Here is an 18,958-nt window from a genome sequence, read left to right on the forward strand (position 1 = left end):
AACATAGTACATTAAGAACAGCAATCACTCATTGTATGGCTTTTTTTCTATATCCTAGAGGTCCTTTCATTTAGTATCATAAATTATTTACCGTATCAAAGATATGGAACCAACCATGATGCCCCGCAGTTGATTAGTGCATCGACAAGATGTGGTATTTATACACAATGAAATTCTATGCTGCTGTCAGAAAGAACAACATTGCTCCATTTGTAAAGAAATGGAAAGATTTAGAAAAAAAATCATATTAAGTGAAGTAAGCCAGACTCAAAGGAACATGGGCTCAATGGTTTCCCTCATTTGTCATAATCAGTAGAAAGCTTGGGCTTTCCTAGCAGAGATTTACAATAGAACAAAACCTAGATACATAAGGCCTTGATACATAATATGATGATAAATGAAAAATGAGGGGCGGGGGAGGGTGGAGGGAAATGGGGACCAAGACATGAGAAAGGGTATCAATGTTTGTGAAGTAATGCACTTTCAATCTGGTGAATATAATGCAACCCTTCTATTAATTACAATAAAAATATATGAAAAATGAAAAAAATCAATGCAGAAGGAATTTCAATACACGAGAACAGTAGGCCTGCACACCACCCGGATCATAACCCATGTACTTATATGGCCAACTCTGGTTTAGTAAGGGAGATAAAAGAAATAGAATGAACCACACTGTCTTTTCAGGAAGGGCAACTACAAATGGATCAAAACCTCAAAGTAAAAGCAGATACACTGAAGGGGCAGGCATATGGCATAATAAATGCCCCCATTTAGACAAAACAATTCTGAGCAAATTGAACTATGCAAGAGGAATTTCAATGCCCAATTCGTACTCTCTTATCCTGAGTTAAACCACTTTTATTGGCACGAGACTACTAGGCCTGAAGACAACCTTGATCTTAACCCATGGACCTATATGGCTAACTCAGGTTTGCTAAGGGAGATAAAAGAAATAGAATGGAAGCCACATGACCTCTTCAATGAGTGTTGCTGGCAGAAATGGACAAGCCTTTGCAAAATCTGACTATGGATCCTTCTTTGTTACCATGCACCAGAAGTGGTAATGCCAAATGTATCAAAGACCTCAAAGTAAAAGCAGATATTCTGAAGATGCAGGCACTTGGAAAATAAAAGACCCCTATTTATGGAGAACAGTTCTGAGGAGATAGAACAATGCAGAAAGAATTTCAATGCCCAATTCATACTCTGTTATTCTGAGTTGAACCATTTCATATTAACATGAAACTAATAGGCCTAAAGGCCACCCGGAACTTAATCCATCGACCTATATGGCCCACTCCGGTTTGCTAAGGGAGATAATAGAAATAGAATGGAAGCCACATGACCTCTTCAATGAGTGTTGCTGGCAGAAATGGACAAACACCTGCAAAATCTAACGATGGATCCTTCTTTGTTACCCTGTTCCAGGTTTGATAACTCTAAACGGATCAAATAACTTGAAGTAAAAGCAGATACACTAAAGATGCAGCCTATAGAGAATAAAAGACCCCCATTTATAGAAAAGAATTCTGAGGAGATAGAACAATGCAGGAGGAATTTCAATGCCCAATTCATACTCTGTTATTCTGAGTTAAACCACTAGATATTGGCATGAAATTAGTAGGCCTAAGGACCACCTGGATTTTAACCCACCGACCTACATGGCCACATCAAGTTTAGTAAGGGAGATAAAGAAATAGAATGGAATTCACATGGCTTCTTCAGTGCGTGGTGCTGGCTAAACTAGTTAAACACCTGCAAAATCTAAAGTTGGATCCTTCTTTGTCACCCTGCACCAGGAGTGGTAACTCCCAATGGATCAAAGCCCTCAAAGTAAAAGCAGATGCACTGAAGAGGAAGGCATATGGAAGACTGAAAGACCCTTGTTTAGACAGAACAACTCTGAGAAGATAGAACAATGCAGAATGAACTTCAATGCCAAATTCATTCTCTGTTATCTTGATTTAATGTGCTTGGTAATGGAATGAGCCTGGTAGGCCTGAAGAACACCCGGATCTTAACCCACAGACCTATATGGCCACCTCAAGTTTAGTAAGGGAGGTAAAGGAAATAGAATGGAACCACACGGCCTCTTCCAGAGGGGCAACTAAAATTGGATCAAAGACCTTGAAGTAAAAGCAAATACACTGAAGAGGCAGGCATAAGGAAGACTAAAAGAGCCCCGTTTAAAAAGAACAATTCTAGAGAACTATGCAGGAAGAATTCCAATGCCAAATTCATACTCTGTTATCCTGAGTTAAAATGCTTGGTTATGGCATGAGACTAGTAGGCCTGAAACCAATGGGACCTTAACCCACCGACCTATATGGCCACCTCAGGTTTGCTAAGGGAATTAAAAGAAATAGAATGGAAACCACAAAGCCTCTTGAATTAGTGGTGCTGGCATAACTGGATAAGCATCTGCAAAATCTAAACTTGGAGCCCTTTATGTCAAGCTGTCCCAGGAATGGTAACTCCAAATGCATCAAACAACTCGAAGTAAAAGCAGATACACTGAAGTTTCAGGAAGATTACAACCCCTTTTTGACAGAACAATTCTGAGCAGTTAGAACAATGCAGGAGGAATTTCAATGCCCAATTCATACTTTGTTATCCTGAATTAAAACGCTCGATATTGGGCCTAGACTAGTAGGCCTGTGGATTACCCAGATTTTAACCAACAAATCTATATGGCCACCTCAGGTTTTGCAAAGGGAGATAAAAAAAATAGAATGGAAGAAACACCTACTGTTCAATGAGTGGTGCTGACAGAACTGGTTAAGAGCCTGCAAAATCTAAATTTGGATCCTTTTTTGTCACCCTGCACCAGGAGTGTTAACTCCAAATGGATCATAGACATTGAAGTAAAAGCATATGTACTGAAGAGGCAGGCATGTGGAAGGATTAAAGACTCCCGTATAGACAGAAAATTTCTGAGCAGATAGAACAATGCAGGAGAAATTTCAATACCCAATTCATGCTCTGTTATCCTTTGTTATAACACTTGTATTGGCACGAGTCTAGTAGGTCTGAACACCAGCCGGACCTTAAGCCACTGACCTATATGGCCACCTGTGGTTTGCTGCCGGAGGTAATTGAAATGTAATGAAAGCCTAAAGGACTCTTCAATGACTGGAGCTGGCAGAACTGGTTAAAGACCTGCAAAATCTAAAGTTGGATCCTTCTTTGTCACTCTGCAGCAGGAGTGGTAACTCCAAATGGATCAAAGACATCTAAGTAAAAGCAGATGAACTGAAGAGACAGGCCTGTGGAAGAATTAAAGATACCTGTTTCGACAGAGCATTTCTGAGCAGAGAACAATGCAAGAAAAATTTCAATGCCCAATTCATACTCTGTTATCCTGTTTTAAACTGATTGCTGTTGGCAGGATATTAGTGGGTATTAACCCACTGATCTATATTGCCACCTCAGGTTTGCTAAGGGAGATAAAAGAAATAGAATGGAAGCCACATGGCTCTTAAATGAGTGGTGCTGGCAAAATTGGTTAAGCACCAGGACTGGTAACTCCAAATGGATCAAAGACCTCAAAGTAAAAGGAGATACCCTGAAGTGACAGGCATATGGAAGACTAAAAGACCCCGTTTAAACAGAACAATTCTGATTAGAGAAAACAATGCAGGAAGAATTTCAATGCGAAATTCATACTCTGTTATCCTGGTATTGGCATGAGACTAGTAGGACTGAAGACCACCCCAATTTTAACCTACCGACCTATATGGCACCCTCAGATTTGCTAAGGGAGATAAAAGCAATAGAATGGAATCCACACCTGCCGGGGCCAACCGGCAGCAAACCAGGATTCGCAGATTGGGGTTCCTGAAATAGGGGACAAGGACTAGGAAGAAAAAGAAGAGAGACAGACACACTAGGTCCGGGATGTCCGCAGTCCAGGCAAAGACTGACTAGACTGCCGCGTTTATTTTCCCCTCCCCCTTCTTCCCTCCTCCTCTCCCAGGGAACCTCCAGGTGTTACATTCATATGGTAATTCTCAGGTCATTTACATAGAATAGGGCCAGAAAGCAATAAGACAATATAGCCATCGTCTGATGCAAGTCAAGGTACAGTTTGATTCCACTCTGGCTCCCAACATGTCCCCCGTTTTTTATTTTAAAAGAAACACAAGTGCAATTTTTACTCTTTTCTATACCCCTAATTTATCCTGTCACATTTTCCAAAAATGACTTTGGTCCCTTGGTCCAACGGGGATTTGATGGGCGGAGATTCAACTTCCGTGACTTCTTCAAGCTGACTCAGGGGCGCCGTCTCCACGCTTGACCAGGGACCTTAAGAAGCCTAGCCTGTTTTATCAAGGGGTTGCAAGGATTAGACACCAGGAACAACAATCTACTCCAAACTAGAAATCATACTTGACATTCAACAACTGCACAAACCATCCTTGGCCACAACAGCGCAGCCTACCTAGCACCCATTTGCAAAGGCTTTTTCTTGATTGTCTGGGGAACTAAATTTCTGCAACCTTAACAATGCTTCAGTTGTCAGATCTAAACAGATTAATAGAGACACAAGCTTCAGATCCACAAACTTTTCCTGAATTTGTGGCTGGTGTCAAAAATAAAAAAATTCGCTCAATTAGGACTTTAAACTACCCACTATCACAGAAGATTGACAAGTTCCTGCCCAGTTATGAAAGGCACGGGCATTAGTAAGGCATGCTTACAAACTATTCTATGACCTCCCGGCTCTGATTAATTTGAATGGCCAAGCACAAGTGACTCTAAGATCTGACACCAACTCTGCCATCCAAGCAGAGGCTTTCCTGTCCCGGTAGTGTCTCTCCACACAGGGATAAACATCCCATTGGCATTTCACTTTGTTGGTTGCTGGATTTGAACTCAGGGTCTGGGCGCTGTCTCTCAGCTCTCCAGCTCAAGGCTAGCGCCCTGCCACTGTGAGTCCCGAGCTTAGTGCTTGAGTGCTTCCCCCCAGCTTTTCAGCTCAGAGCTAGCACTCTGCCACTTCGAGCTCCAAAGCAACTCTGTCCCAGCATCCTGCTGGCAGATTAGACACCACAGTCTCACAGGGACTTTGCTTTGCCCGGGCAGGCTCAAAACTGTGGCTTTCAGATCAATGAGTCTACAAAAGGCCACTTTACTCCAATTAGAAGCAACAAGGTGGTCAATACAGAAATAGTCTCTAAGCATTATCTTACCTGGAACTTGGTGAGGGCCAAACTTACATCTGAATGAGGATCTGCTGTCCTTCTCCATGGGCCTACTGGAGATTGCTATAAAGTAACTTACAAGAGTAAGCTGAAATAGCAATTAAGCAATTACTTTGGTAGTCCTGATTTTCCTTTTTTCTCTTTCTTTAAACATTTAAGACAATTTCACTTTCAAATATTGTTTAGAAACCCATTTCCAATGTTCTTAAAACTTTTGCTGATACTGGCTTAAACAATCAACACCTTAGCCTTTATTTGCAATTGAAAAACCTTTAAGGGCACAAAGAACTCCTTCTGCCTTCAGGCCCCCTAGGGCTCAAGTCACTCCTCTTGCCTTTTAGAAAAGGGCTTTTTTTTTTTTTTTTTTGCAGTTTAGATTACTGTCTTAAACTCCAACAACAATTTAAACTCAAATAACAGTTTTTCCCTAATGCAAGAACTATAGACATCAGTGCACCAAAAGTCTAGGTCTGGACTTAGTTTCCTCTCTTTTTTTTTTTTTAAATACACCCAATAGCATGGAGATAAACCTTTAAACATTCCTTTAAAATACTAATCACATTATCCACATTTTACCATCAGATTTGCAAGAAAAGACAGACAGGCAAAATTTCTGACGTTAATGAACAATTTCACATTTAAATCTCTAATACATGTTTCCAAACTTTAACTTAAAGTAATAAATCCCAAATTCCCTAACATCTCTGTGCTGAACAGGATACAATGTTTACAATGTAAACAGTTGTATGCCTTGCAATAAAATGCAGATTTCAGGATCTAGAAAAATATTTACCAGTTTTTCTTTAAGACAATGCAATAATCCTTTGAGACATAGGAAACATTCAAACCTACTAATTTTCTTGAAGTTTAGACTTAGATTTACCCAATTGCTTTTGTGTTTCAAATGAGCTCAACCATTGTTTTATACAGCATGCTGACAATTTAACCTTGAACATGTTCACTCACACCCATTCGTACACACATTCATACTCAAAGATCTTAAAGCGCGCAAAATTAATAACGGCCGTTCATTTTCCGGAAATTTTAGTACCATGAGGGTTTTTTTGTTGTTGTTGTTTTTTGTTGTTTTTGTTGTTGTTGTTTTTGCAAAGCTTATTCTTGGAGGTGACAACCAGGTTTTTTGTTGTTGTTGTTGTTGTTTTTGTTTTTAAACAAAGCTTTCTAACAAGGCAACTTAGCTGAAATTTATTCTTCCAGAGTTTGTTTCTGATATCAGACATATTACTTTTTGCAGATGAAAGTTGGGTGGGAGTCTTAAACCTAGGAGAACTAAGACAAGTCTGTGTCCTGTCACCAAGTGTCTCTAGACTGTCACTTCAGCAGGTTGTAGGAAAAAGGAAACTGAATGAAGCCTGCAGCTGCTTTGTCTGGCCTCTGCTCACCTCAGCTGCAGCGGATTGGGAGGGGCCATACCAGGCCCAGAAATGTTCAAATAAATAACAAGGATGTGTGCTTGAGTACGCACAGAAAAACCATAAGGATCCATACTTAGAAATGGTACCAATTTTAAAGACAAAACTGGACAAGGAAAAATATGTAACACGAACAAGACAAACGGAGACTTTTAAATAATCAGACATTGACATATAACAAGAAAATTGGACTCAATCAGATACACTTAACACAAAAAACATGAGCTCAAATGAATGTTTTCACCAAACAGCTATTTTTAGATTTAGACATGTCTTGCTGGTGGGACTCTCAGGTATGCCTTGTTATTGACAAGAAACTCAGAAGGGGAGGGGGGGTCAAGGCGTCCCTTGACCACCCAGGCCTCTGTTTTAGGCCCACAGTGCACCTTTTCAAACAAACAAACAAAAATAAAATAAAATAAAATAAAATAAAATAAAATAAAACGCTGACATATAAGGGGGTCGGCCGACTTCTACTTACCTCTGGAGGCCTTTCCTTTTCACCTGGGCATCTTTTACAAAAAAGGTTATTAAGAAGAGGGCTGGCAAAGACAAAATAATGTCACATATTAAATTGTGTAGAGTCAATAAATATGTTAAAAGGTCCCTACATAATAGTAAAAGGAGGAGAAACACAGCTCATATGAATGTGTGGAACAAGTGGATCAGTAGCAGTCCCGATTGACATGCACAAATAACTCAGGTCCTTCCCACGTCGCAGGATGCACCACTGGAGGGTTGGGGGTGTAGGCCCAGTGAGTCGCTGCTTGGATGGCCACTGTCACTCTCCACGATCCGAACGCAGCGTTCAGGCAGCCAGCGGGCGTCATTTTCTCCTTGTGAAAAAACACATACATGCCCTCGACCCCAGGTTAGAACAGGATCGGGTCCATGCCAAGCACCAGTTAGGGGACCCTTCCATTTTACTAAGGCAAAAGGACGCTGCGCTCTTTTTTCCCAGAATCGCTGAGCAGCAGATAAATTATTTGAATCCAAATTCAAAAAATTTAAAACAAATAAAGCATGATTAAGTATATTCACAGGGGTAGCGGGATATGACTCTCCTTTCTGTATTTTAGCAATTTGATGTTTTAATAATCCATTAGCTCTCTCCACGATGCCTTGACCTTGAGGATTGTAAGGAATGCCTGTAATATGAGTGATATTATAGGAATGGCAGAAGGATTGAAATGCTCGGCTTGCATAGCCAGGGCCATTATCTGTTTTTATTTGCGAGGGAATCCCCATCTCAGCAAAGCATCGAATGCAGTGAGAGATACAATGTTTAGTGGCTTCCCCAGCAAGGGGGGTGGCCAAGATAAAATTAGAATAAGTATCTACAGTAACATGAACATATTTTAATCGGCCAAATGATTGAACATGCGTGACATCCATCTGCCAAATGTGATTAGAAAGCAGTCCTCGTGGATTTATGCCTAAATGGGGGGCTGGTGAAAAAGGGACACAGTTGGAGCAAGTCTTAACTATTTGCCGCGCGGCTTCTCTAGATAATTTAAACTGTCGGCGCAAGGCTCGACTGTTTTGATGATGGATGGCATGTGACTGCTTAGCAAGTTCAACCTGAGTTAAGTAAACTCTGGTGGCGGAGTCAGTAACTGCATTGCCCTCACTTAAAGGGCCAGGAAGATTAGTGTGAGCTCGAACAAAGCCAAAAAAACAGGGGTGGTTGCGAGAACAAAGCAAAGTTTGTATTTGGCGAAATTGGGTCTGAATATTGGAGTTAGTAGTTCCAATAAAGGGAACAGTTTCTATGACTTGAAGAGCATGAATTACATATTGACTGTCTGAGTATAAGTTAAAGGGCTCGTCTTGTAACAGGACGAGTGCTTGTAAAACAGCCTCTAATTCCACCTCTTGGGCGGAGGAAAAACCTGTAACCCAAGATTGAGTTTTCCCATTAATGGTCAGAGCAGCCGTTCCATTTGAGGATCCATCTGTAAATACCAAAGCGGCAGAAGATAAAGGCGAGGCCTGTACTATGGAAGGAAATAGAAACGTATGACACGCAGCAAATTGGAGAAGTTTGTTAGACGGGTAGTGATGCAAAATTTTTCCCGTATAATTGGCCCAAGCAATGGCCCAAGAATCGCAATGGGCGAATAGCCAATCTTGTTGTTGTAAATTATATGGGACACAGATAAAATGAGGTTCCTGACCTAAATATTTACGGGAATCCACTCGGCACATGTGTATCAGATTAGCTACCAATTCGTAGTAGGGGGTCAGCACTTTGCCGGGTGTTGATGGTAGATAAAGCCATAAAAGTGGGCCATCCTGCCACAATACAGCAGTTGGGGAGTGAGAAGTAGCTAAAATATAAACTCCCCATGGTTTAGAATAGTCACAATAGGTCACTTGTTGCTGGGAAATTGCCTTTTCTACAATTTGGATGGCCCTCCTGGCGTCAGGATTTAATTCACGCAAGGATGTAGGGTTGGTATCTCCTTTTAAGAGATCAAAAAGGGGTTTTAACTCTCCTGTGGAGAGCTTTAGATAAGGCCGAAGCCAATTTATATCTCCTAAGAATTGCTGAAAATCATGAAGAGTTCTTAAGTGTGAAGTTTTTAATTGTATTTTTTGGCTTTTAAAATAGTGTGGGCCTAATATATGGCCTAGATATGTAAAAGGGGGGTGTTCCTGAACCTTTTCAGCTGCTATTATAAGGCCAAAGAGGCTCAGATCTTGCTTTAGTTGTCCAAAGGCTTGTCGTACGACGATAGGGTCAGAACAAGCCAACAAGATGTCATCCATATAATGAACAATATAAACAGAAGAAAATTTTTCACGAGTGGAAGAAATGGCTCTAGCTACAAAACTTTGACATAAAGTTGGGCTATTTGCCATGCCCTGTGGGAGCACAAGCCAGTGATATCGCTTCATGGGTTCTTTAAAATTAACAGAGGGGACACTGAAGGCAAAGCGCTTACGCTCTTGAGGCGCCAGGGGTATAGTATAGAAACAATCCTTCCAATCTATAATAATCTTATAAGTATCCTTTGGGATTGCCATGGGTGCAGGCAAGCCAGGCTGTAGGGCCCCCATCAGTTCCATTGTGGCATTTATTTTTCTCAAATCCTGTAACAGCCTCCATTTACCTGACTTTTTCTTTATAACAAAAATTGGAGAATTCCATGGAGAGTTAGAAGGGGCCACATGCCCCAAGTCCAGCTGTTCCTGTACCAGCTGCTGTACTGCAATGATCTTTTCTAGTGAAAGAGGCCACTGTTCAACCCATACTGGTTGTTCAGAGAGCCAATTTATGGGATCAGCATGAGGGGGAGGGCAAACGACAGCTCCCGTCAAGGGATACCCCAATCCTTGTCTCGTAGGGTGAGACTGGGGTTGGAGTGGCTCTAGCTCCCCCTGTGCTGCTCGGCCTAGTCCCCTAAAGGGGAGGAGGCCTTGATCAAGTAACTGCTTAGTGACCGCAGCACTAGGACTAAACATATACACTCCCATTTTTTCCATGATATCACGACCCCATAAATTAATTGGCAGATGATCCAAGACAAATGGCTGAAAATGACCAGAGTGCCCTTCCTCATCTCTCCAAACAAGGATCGCACTGCTCTGCTGTGGGTCAGTTGCTTGCCCAACCCCCTGTAGGGAAGTCATAGAGGTTGTCAGGGGCCATTGGGCTGGCCAATGTTTTTTAGATATCACAGACACATCTGCTCCAGTGTCTAATATTCCTTTAAAGGGCTTTTCTTGTATAAATATAGTCATCTCAGGCCTCTCTTGTTTTATGCTTTGTACCCAATAGATATCAGAAGATCTAAATCCTCTCTGTCCACATGGGGAATTAGCAGTCTCCCCGGGAGGTAAAGGCACAAGTATTAATTGTGCTAATTTTTGACTGGCTGGGATCGATACCACGTGTTTCGGGGCAGAGGCCATAACTTTGATTTCTCCAGTAAAATCCTGGTCAATTTTGCCAGGTGTAATCTGTATCCCTTTAAGGGCTGAGCTACTTCGCCCTAACAGCAATCCAGCCACTCCCGGGGGAAGGGGGCCGAAGACCCCCGTGGGGAGAGCTTGTGTCCCCATCTCTGGGGTCAATACTGAGCAGGTGGAGGAACAGAGGTCCAATCCTGCACTTCCTGGGGTGGCACGGAGGAGGCCGGAGACTGATCTTGGGGGGTTGTTAGAAGATGCACTTGTGGCCGAGAAGAGGGAGGGACTGCCCCATGGTTTTGCGGGGCCAGGGGCTGGCCCCTCCTCCAGTTTCCCGAAAGCGGGCGGCCATTGCGATCTGTTCTTGAGCTGCAATCTTTAGCCCAGTGCTTCCCTTTACCACAGCGTGGACATGTGCCAGGTGATTTTTCTCTCTTTTACCTGGCCTGGCGTGGGCATTGCGTCATCCAATGTCCTATTTGTCCACAAGAGAAGCAACGCCCTGGGGGTCTAGCATCCCGAGAATGCCGCTGACCTCTATATTTTAGAGACTCACTAACAGTCTTTCCTTGAGGAGCGGCGGCTAAAGTAAGGCCTTGTACATGGGAGGGTCCAATATCAGCACACAGTGAAATAAAGTCCGTGATTCCTCCCTTATTCCTATGGGGTCTGATAGCTGCCTGACAGGCGGCGTTGGCATTTTCATAGGCTATGTGTCTAACTATAATCTCCCTTGCATTCTCATCTTGTACTAGGCGGTCTGCAGTCTCCATTAATCGAGACAAAAATTCTAGATAAGGCTCATTTGGTCCCTGTTTAACTTCTACTAGATTTTTTGTACGATTGGAATTGCGTAACTTTTTCCAAGCCTCTCTCGCCGCAGCATTTATTTGTAAATAGGCCTCCTTTGCATAACCCAATTGATCTTTGGTGTTTTTATAGGTTCCCTCTCCTAACAACTGATCAACAGTGTAAGGCAGGTTCTTAGACCTATTTGTTTCAATTTTAGCCCGACACTGTGCAGTGAACTCTGTCTCCCATAATAAGTACTCTCCCGCACTAAGGCATGCTCTGGCAAGCCGCTTCCTGTCATTTGGGCATGCAATACCAGCACACGCGGCCTCCAATATTACTTGAGTAAAAGGGGCAGTTGGCCCATATTGGGAGCAGGCATTTTTTAAATCCTGTAATAGTTTAACAGGAACAGGTTGATGGTATACTTGTTCATCATGATCAACTAAACTAGGGAAGCATCGAGGCCCTGAAATACCTTCCCTCTCTCTAGCAGCCTGAGTCAGGTTTAATTGCGATTCACTGTGCCTGGTTGTAGTGCCTGTTAAAAGGGACTTGTTGCTAGGGCCTTTAGGCTTGCCTAAAGGTTGAGAAAGGGATTGAGGCCGTAAGGCTGCAGCCGGAGGCGGTGGGTGTGAGGGGTAAGGTTTAGAATCAGACACCATAGTGGCCTGAGGGTCATATTTCTTTCCTACTTCTGGGGGGGCTCTCTGCTCTGTCCCCATTTTCGATAGAAAATGTAGGATTTCTTCTAACTTCTTCTCCATCGTAGCCATTCGGCCCTCCATTGACTCATCATAACTTTCCTCCTTGATATTCAAACCTGAATTCTGATACTCAATATCTACTGGTTGTTGTTCCCTTTTCAAGATCTCACTTAGACTCTCTTGGGCTGCGGCATATGGCTCAGCCTCAGGTTCTTCAGAAGGGTCCTTTAACTCATAAAGTTCCCTTAATTCAAGATTAAGTTCAGCATCTTCATGTAGAGGATCTATGTATTTACTTACTAAATTCCATACAGTAGTAGCCTCTACTGGGGTCTTTTCGGGGCCATATACATCATAATAATCTTGAATTCTTTTTCCTATCCGCTGCCAGGCTTTTTGGAATTCCTCCTCTATAGACCTCGGGCATGCCTCCTTGAGAAACTGTAGGAAGCTCTGAAGCACCCCCTCTTCCACCCACGTTCCGTGGGCTTCAAATAGGCCTGTTAAGATCGGTAGAAATAACCCATGTCTATTAGCTTGACCCATAATTTTTACTCCTGACTATACTCTCTTAATAGTCCTACGATGTGTTACTCACCACAGGGAGGGGTCCTTCACCTTCGTCCCAGATTTTCAGGGTCCCTGTTCGGGCGCCAGATGCCGGGGCCAACCGGCAGCAAACCAGGGTTCGCAGATTGGGGTTCCTGAAATAGGGGACAAGGACTAGGAAGAAAAAGAAGAGAGACAGACACACTAGGTCCGGGATGTCCGCAGTCCAGGCAAAGACTGACTAGACTGCCGCGTTTATTTTCCCCTCCCCCTTCTTCCCTCCTCCTCTCCCAGGGAACCTCCAGGTGTTACATTCATATGGTAATTCTCAGGTCATTTACATAGAATAGGGCCAGAAAGCAATAAGACAATATAGCCATCGTCTGATGCAAGTCAAGGTACAGTTTGATTCCACTCTGGCTCCCAACACACACCTACTCTTCAATGAGTGGTGCTGACAGAACTGGTTAAGCACCTTCAAAATCTAAATATGGAGCCTTTTTTATCACCCTGCACCAGGAGTGGTAACTCCAAATGGATCAAAGAACTTGAAGTAAAAGAAGATACACTGAAGAGCTAGGCAAATGGAAGACTAAAAGTCCCCCAATTAGACAGAAGCATTCAGAGCAGATAGAACAATGCAAGATGAATTTCAATGACCAATTCATACTCTCTTATCCTGAGTTAAAAGACTTGGTTGGCACAAGAGTAGTAGGACTGAAGAGCATGCGATCATAACCCACCGACCTGTATGGCTACCTCAGGTTTCCTAAGGGAAATTAAAGAAATACAATGGAAGACAGACTGCCTCTTCAATGAGCAGTGCTGGCAGAACGGGTTAAGCACCTGCAAAATCTAAAGTTTGATTCTTCTTTGACACCATGCACCAGGAGTTGTAACTCCAAATGTATCAAAGACCTCAAAGTAAAAGCATTTACACTGAATAGGTGGGCACATGGAAGACTAATAGAACCCCATTTAGACAAAATATTCTGAGCAGATACACCAATGCAGGAGAAATGTCAATGCCCAATTCATACTATGTTATCCATAATTAAACCGCCTGGTATTGGGATGAGAAGAATAAGGCTGAAGACCATCCGGATCTTAACTTACCGACCTATATGGCTACCTCAGGTTTGGTAAAGGAGATAAAAGAAATTTAATATAAGCCACAAGGCCTCTTTAATGACTGGTGATGGCAGAAGTGGATAAGCACCTGCAAAATCTAAAGTTACCACCAGAGTGGTAACTCCAAATTTATCAAAGACCTCGAAGTAAAAGCAGATGCATTGAGGAGGCAGGCATATGGAAGACTAAAGGCCCCACATTAGACAGAACAATTCTGAGCAGATAGAACAAGGCAGGAAGAATTTCAATGCCAAATTCATACTCTATTATCCTGAGTTAAACTGCTTGGTATTGACACAAGAATAGTAGGCCTGAAGACCACCCGGATCTTAACCCACCAAACATTTAGGCCACCTCAGGTTTGCTAAGGGAGATAAAAGAAATATAATTGAAGCCACACAGCCTCTTCAATGACTGGTGCTTACAGAACTGGTTAAGCACCTGCAAACTCTAAAGTTGGATCCTGCTTTGTCACCCTGCACCAGGACTTGTTATTCCAAATGGATCAAAGACCTTGAAGTAAAGCAGATACACTGAAGAGGCAGGCATATGGAATAATTAAAGACCTGTGTTTAGACAGAACAATTCTGAGATGATAGAACAATGCAATAGTAATTTCAATGCCCAAATCATACTCTGTTATCCTATGTTAAACCTCTTGGTATTGGCATGAGACTAGTAGGCCTAAAGACCATCTGGATCTTAACCCACCGACCTATATGGCCACCTCAGGTTTGCTACGGGAGGTAAAAAATATAGAATAGAATCCACATGGGGTATTAAATGAGTAGTGATGGCAGTACTGGTTAAGCACCTGGAAAATCTATACTTGATCCTTTTTTTCACCCTGCACCTGGAATGGAAACTTGAAATGGAGCAAAGACGTCGAAGCAAAAGCAGATACACTGAAGAGGCAGGCATATGGAAGAAAAAAAGACCCCCATTTAGACAAAAAAATTCTGAGCAGAATGAACATTGCAGGACGAATTTCAATGCCCAATTCATTCTCTGTTATCCTGAGTTAAACCCCTTGGTATTGGCACAAGACTAGTAGGCCTGAAGTCCACCTGGATCTTAATCCACCAATCTATAAGGCCACCACATGTTTGCTTAGGGAGATAAAAGAAAAAGAATGGAAGCTACATGGCCTCTTCAATGAGTGGTGATGGCAAAACTGGTTAAGCACCTGCAAAATCGAAACTTGGAGCCTTCTTTTCAACCTGCAACAGGAGTGGTAACTACAAATGGATCAAAGACCTCGAAGTAAGAGCAGATACACTGAAGAGGCAAGCATATGGAAGAATAATAGTCCCCCATTTAGACAATACAATTCTGAGCAGAATGAACAATGCAGGAAGAATTTCAATGCCCAATTCATACTCTGTTATCCTGAGTGAAACCGCTTGGTATTGGCATGAGATTAGTAGGCCTCAAAACCACACCGATCTTAACCCACCGACCTATATGGCCACCTCAGGTTTACTAACGGAGATAAAAGTAATAGAATGTTATCCACATGGCCTCTTCAATGAGTGGTGCTGGCAGAACTGGTTAAGCATCTGCAAACTGTAAACTTGGATTCTTCTTTGTCACCCGGCGCCAAAGGGGGAACCCCAAATGGATCAAAGACCTCAAAGTAAAACCATATACATTAGAGATGCAGGCATACGGAAGACTAAGACCCCCCAATTAGACAGAACAATTCTGAGCACACAGAACAATGCAAGAGGAATTTAAATGTCCAATTCATACTCTGTTATCCTGAGTTAAACCTCTTGTTATTGGCATGAGATTAGTAGGCCTGAAGACCACCCAGATCATAACACATCGACCTTATGGCCACCTCATTATTGCTAATGGTGATAAAAGAAATAGAATGGAAGCCACATGGCCTCTTCAATGAGTGGTGCTGGCAGAACTTGTTAATCACCTGCAAAAAATCTAATGTTGGATCCTTCTTTGTCTCCTTGCACTAGGAGTGGTTACTCCAAATGAATCAAAGACCTCAATGTATAAGCAGGTCCACTGAAGAGGCACACATCTGGAAGACTAAAAGACCCCCGTTTAGACAGCACAATTCTGAGCAGATACAACAATGCAAAAGGAATTTCAATGCCCAATTCATACTCTGTTATCCTGAGTTAAACCTTTTGGTATTGGCATGAGACTTGTAGACTTGAAGACCACCCAGATCGTAAAGCAAAAATGTATATGGTTACCTCAGGTTCGCTAAGGGAGATAAAACAACAGAATGTTATCCACATGGCCTCTTCAGTGATTGGTGCTGGCAGAACTGGTTCAGCACTTGCAAATTCTAAAGTTGGATATTTGTTTGTCACCCTGCACCAGGAGTGGTAACTTCAAAAGAATCAAAGACTTCGAAGTAAACGCAGATACACTGAAAGGGCAGGCATATGAATAATAAAAGATCCCTGTTTAGGCAAAACAATTCTGAGCAGATAGAATGCAGGTGGAATTTCAATGCCCAATTCATACTCTGTTATCCTGAGTTAAAATGCTCGGTGTTGGCATGAGACTAGTAGGCCAAAAGACCACCTGGATCTTAACCCACTGACTATATGTCCTCCTCAGGTTTGCTAAAGGAATAAAAGAAATAAAATGGAAATTACAATGCCTCTTCAATGAGTGGTGCTGGCAGAACTGTTTAAGCACCAGCAAAATCTAAAGTTGATTCTTTCTTTGTCACCCTGCTCCAGGAGTGGTAACTCCAAATGGATCAAAGACCTCGAAGGAAAAGCAGATATACTGAAGAGGCAGGCAAATGGAAGAATAAAAACCCCCATTAGACAGAACAATTCTGAGCAGGTACAACAATGCAGGAGATATTTCTATCCCAAATTTGTACTGTGTTATCCTGTGTTAAACCGCTTGGTATTGGCATGAGACTAGTAGGTGTGAAGCCCCCCCCAGATCTTATCCCACAACCTATATTGCCAAATCAGGTTTGCTAAGGGAGATAAAAAAAATAGAATGGAAGCCACACGGCCTATTCAATGAGTGGTGCTGGCAGAACAGGTTATGGCCCTGCAAAATCTAAAGTTAGATCCTTCTTTGTCACCCTGCACCAGGAATGGTAACTCCAAATGGATCAAATATCTCGAAGTAATAGCAGATATATTGAAGAGGCAGGCGTATGGAAGAATAAAAACCCCCGTTTAGAGAGAACAATTCTGAGCAGATAGAACAATGCAAGAGGAATTTCAATGCCAAACTCATACTCGGTTATCCTGAGTTAAACCAGTTGGTATTAGCAGGAGACTAGCAGGCCTGAATACCACCCAGATCTTAAAACACCGACCTACATAGCCGCCTGAAGTTTGCTAAGGAAGATAAAAGAAATAGAATTGAAGTCACATGGCCTTTTCAATGAGTGGTAACTGGAGAAACTGTTTAAATACCTGCAAAATCTAAATTTGGAACTATCTTTGTTACCATGCACCAGGGATGGTAACTCCAAATGGACCAAAGACTTTGAAGTAAAAGCAGATACATTTTTTATAGATCAATACTCACATATTTTTATTAAAATTTTGGCATTTCAAATAATTTTAAATTTAATACACATGATCTTCAACACAAATACAGGAATTTTTAGTAATGGAATTTATAGTGAAAGAATTTGTATTTGTAAAACAACTTTGTTCAGTATTGGAATACTCTTGTTTTTAGCATCATGACAGTTTTTTTCCCCAATTTTCAAAGATTTTTTTTGTTGGGATAATGTGTAGAGGGGTTTCATTTACATCCATCAAGTAGTAGATGCATTACTTCTCACACAAGGATATGCCTTCTCATGTTTTTGTCTCCATTTCCTATCCTCTATCCCTTCCCAATCATCTTGTTTCTCCCCCTTCCCTTTCCTATTTCAAATAAACAAGTAAATGTATCTACAATATACCAGGTAACAAAAATCAGATACAGTAACAACATGAGATTAATGATAAGGGCTCCAAAAGAGAAGATAAATAATATCGGACATTAAGAACAACAATCACAGAATAATTTATTTCCCATAAGAGAATAGATATCAATGATGAATTGATTTCTATATATTACTATTATGAGCTAATATTTTCCAGACAATGTGTTAAGCACAAGGATAAAGAAGCAGCATGACAGCAAAGCTCACCATCTGGAGAAGTACATAATATACTAGAAAAGGCCAAATACAACAATAAAAATTCTAATAAACAAGATGGATATACACAGTGACATGAAAAAGAAGCCACACAGATACAGATCCTGCCATTGCAACTTAAGACAAACCACACTCTTAAGAAAAATAAAAGGTTAAAGTATTAGTACATCAAAATTTGTACATCAAAATATAAGAACTTCTGATTATATTTAAAAGTACCACACCTGTGGGTTCTTTTTTTTAAATTTTTTAAAGTAATTAGTAAAATGGTTACATGATATTTGCCAGATAGAAGGTGCATTAATTCACATACATTGATACCCTTTCACATGCTTGGTACCCATTACACTACCCCCTGCCCCCCCCACCCGTCTTGGTTTTCCCCCTTCCCTATCAAATTTCAAATAACCAAGTACAACTAAATTCAATATATCAGATAACAAGGTGAGATACTGTAACAATATGAGATGACCAAGGGACGGCAAAGGAGATGAGAGACAACATAGTACATTAAGGACAACAATCATTCATTATATGGCTTTTGTTTCAATATCCTGGAGGTCCTTTCAATTAGCTTCATACTATATGGCCTTATGTATCAGGATTTTGCTCTATTGCAGATCTCTGCTAGTAGAGCCCAAGGTTTCTACTGATTATGACGAATGAGGGAAACCATTGAGCCTAAGTTCCTTTGAGTCTGGCTTACTTCACTTAATATGATTTTTTCTAAGTCTTTCCATTTCCTAACAAATGGGGCGATGTCATTCTTTCTGACAGCAGCATACAATTCCATTGTGTACGAATACCACAACTTGTTGATCCACTCATCAACTGAGGGACATCTAGGTTGGTTCCATATCTTTGCTATGGTGAATAGTGCTGCAATGAACATTGTTGTGCTAGTGGATTTAGTATACCCTTCTTTCTGGATGATTGGGTAAATGCCAAGTAGTGGAATTGCTGGGTCATAGGGGAGTTCTATGTTTAGCCTTTTGAGGCACTGCCACACTGCTTTCCATAGTAGTTGAACAAGTTTGCACTCCCACCAACAGTGTAGTAGTGATC

Source organism: Megascapheus bottae, chromosome 33, assembly GCF_031878675.1.
Source record: "Megascapheus bottae isolate mThoBot1 chromosome 33, mThoBot2.hap1, whole genome shotgun sequence".
Classification (NCBI taxonomy): domain Eukaryota; kingdom Metazoa; phylum Chordata; class Mammalia; order Rodentia; family Geomyidae; genus Megascapheus; species Megascapheus bottae.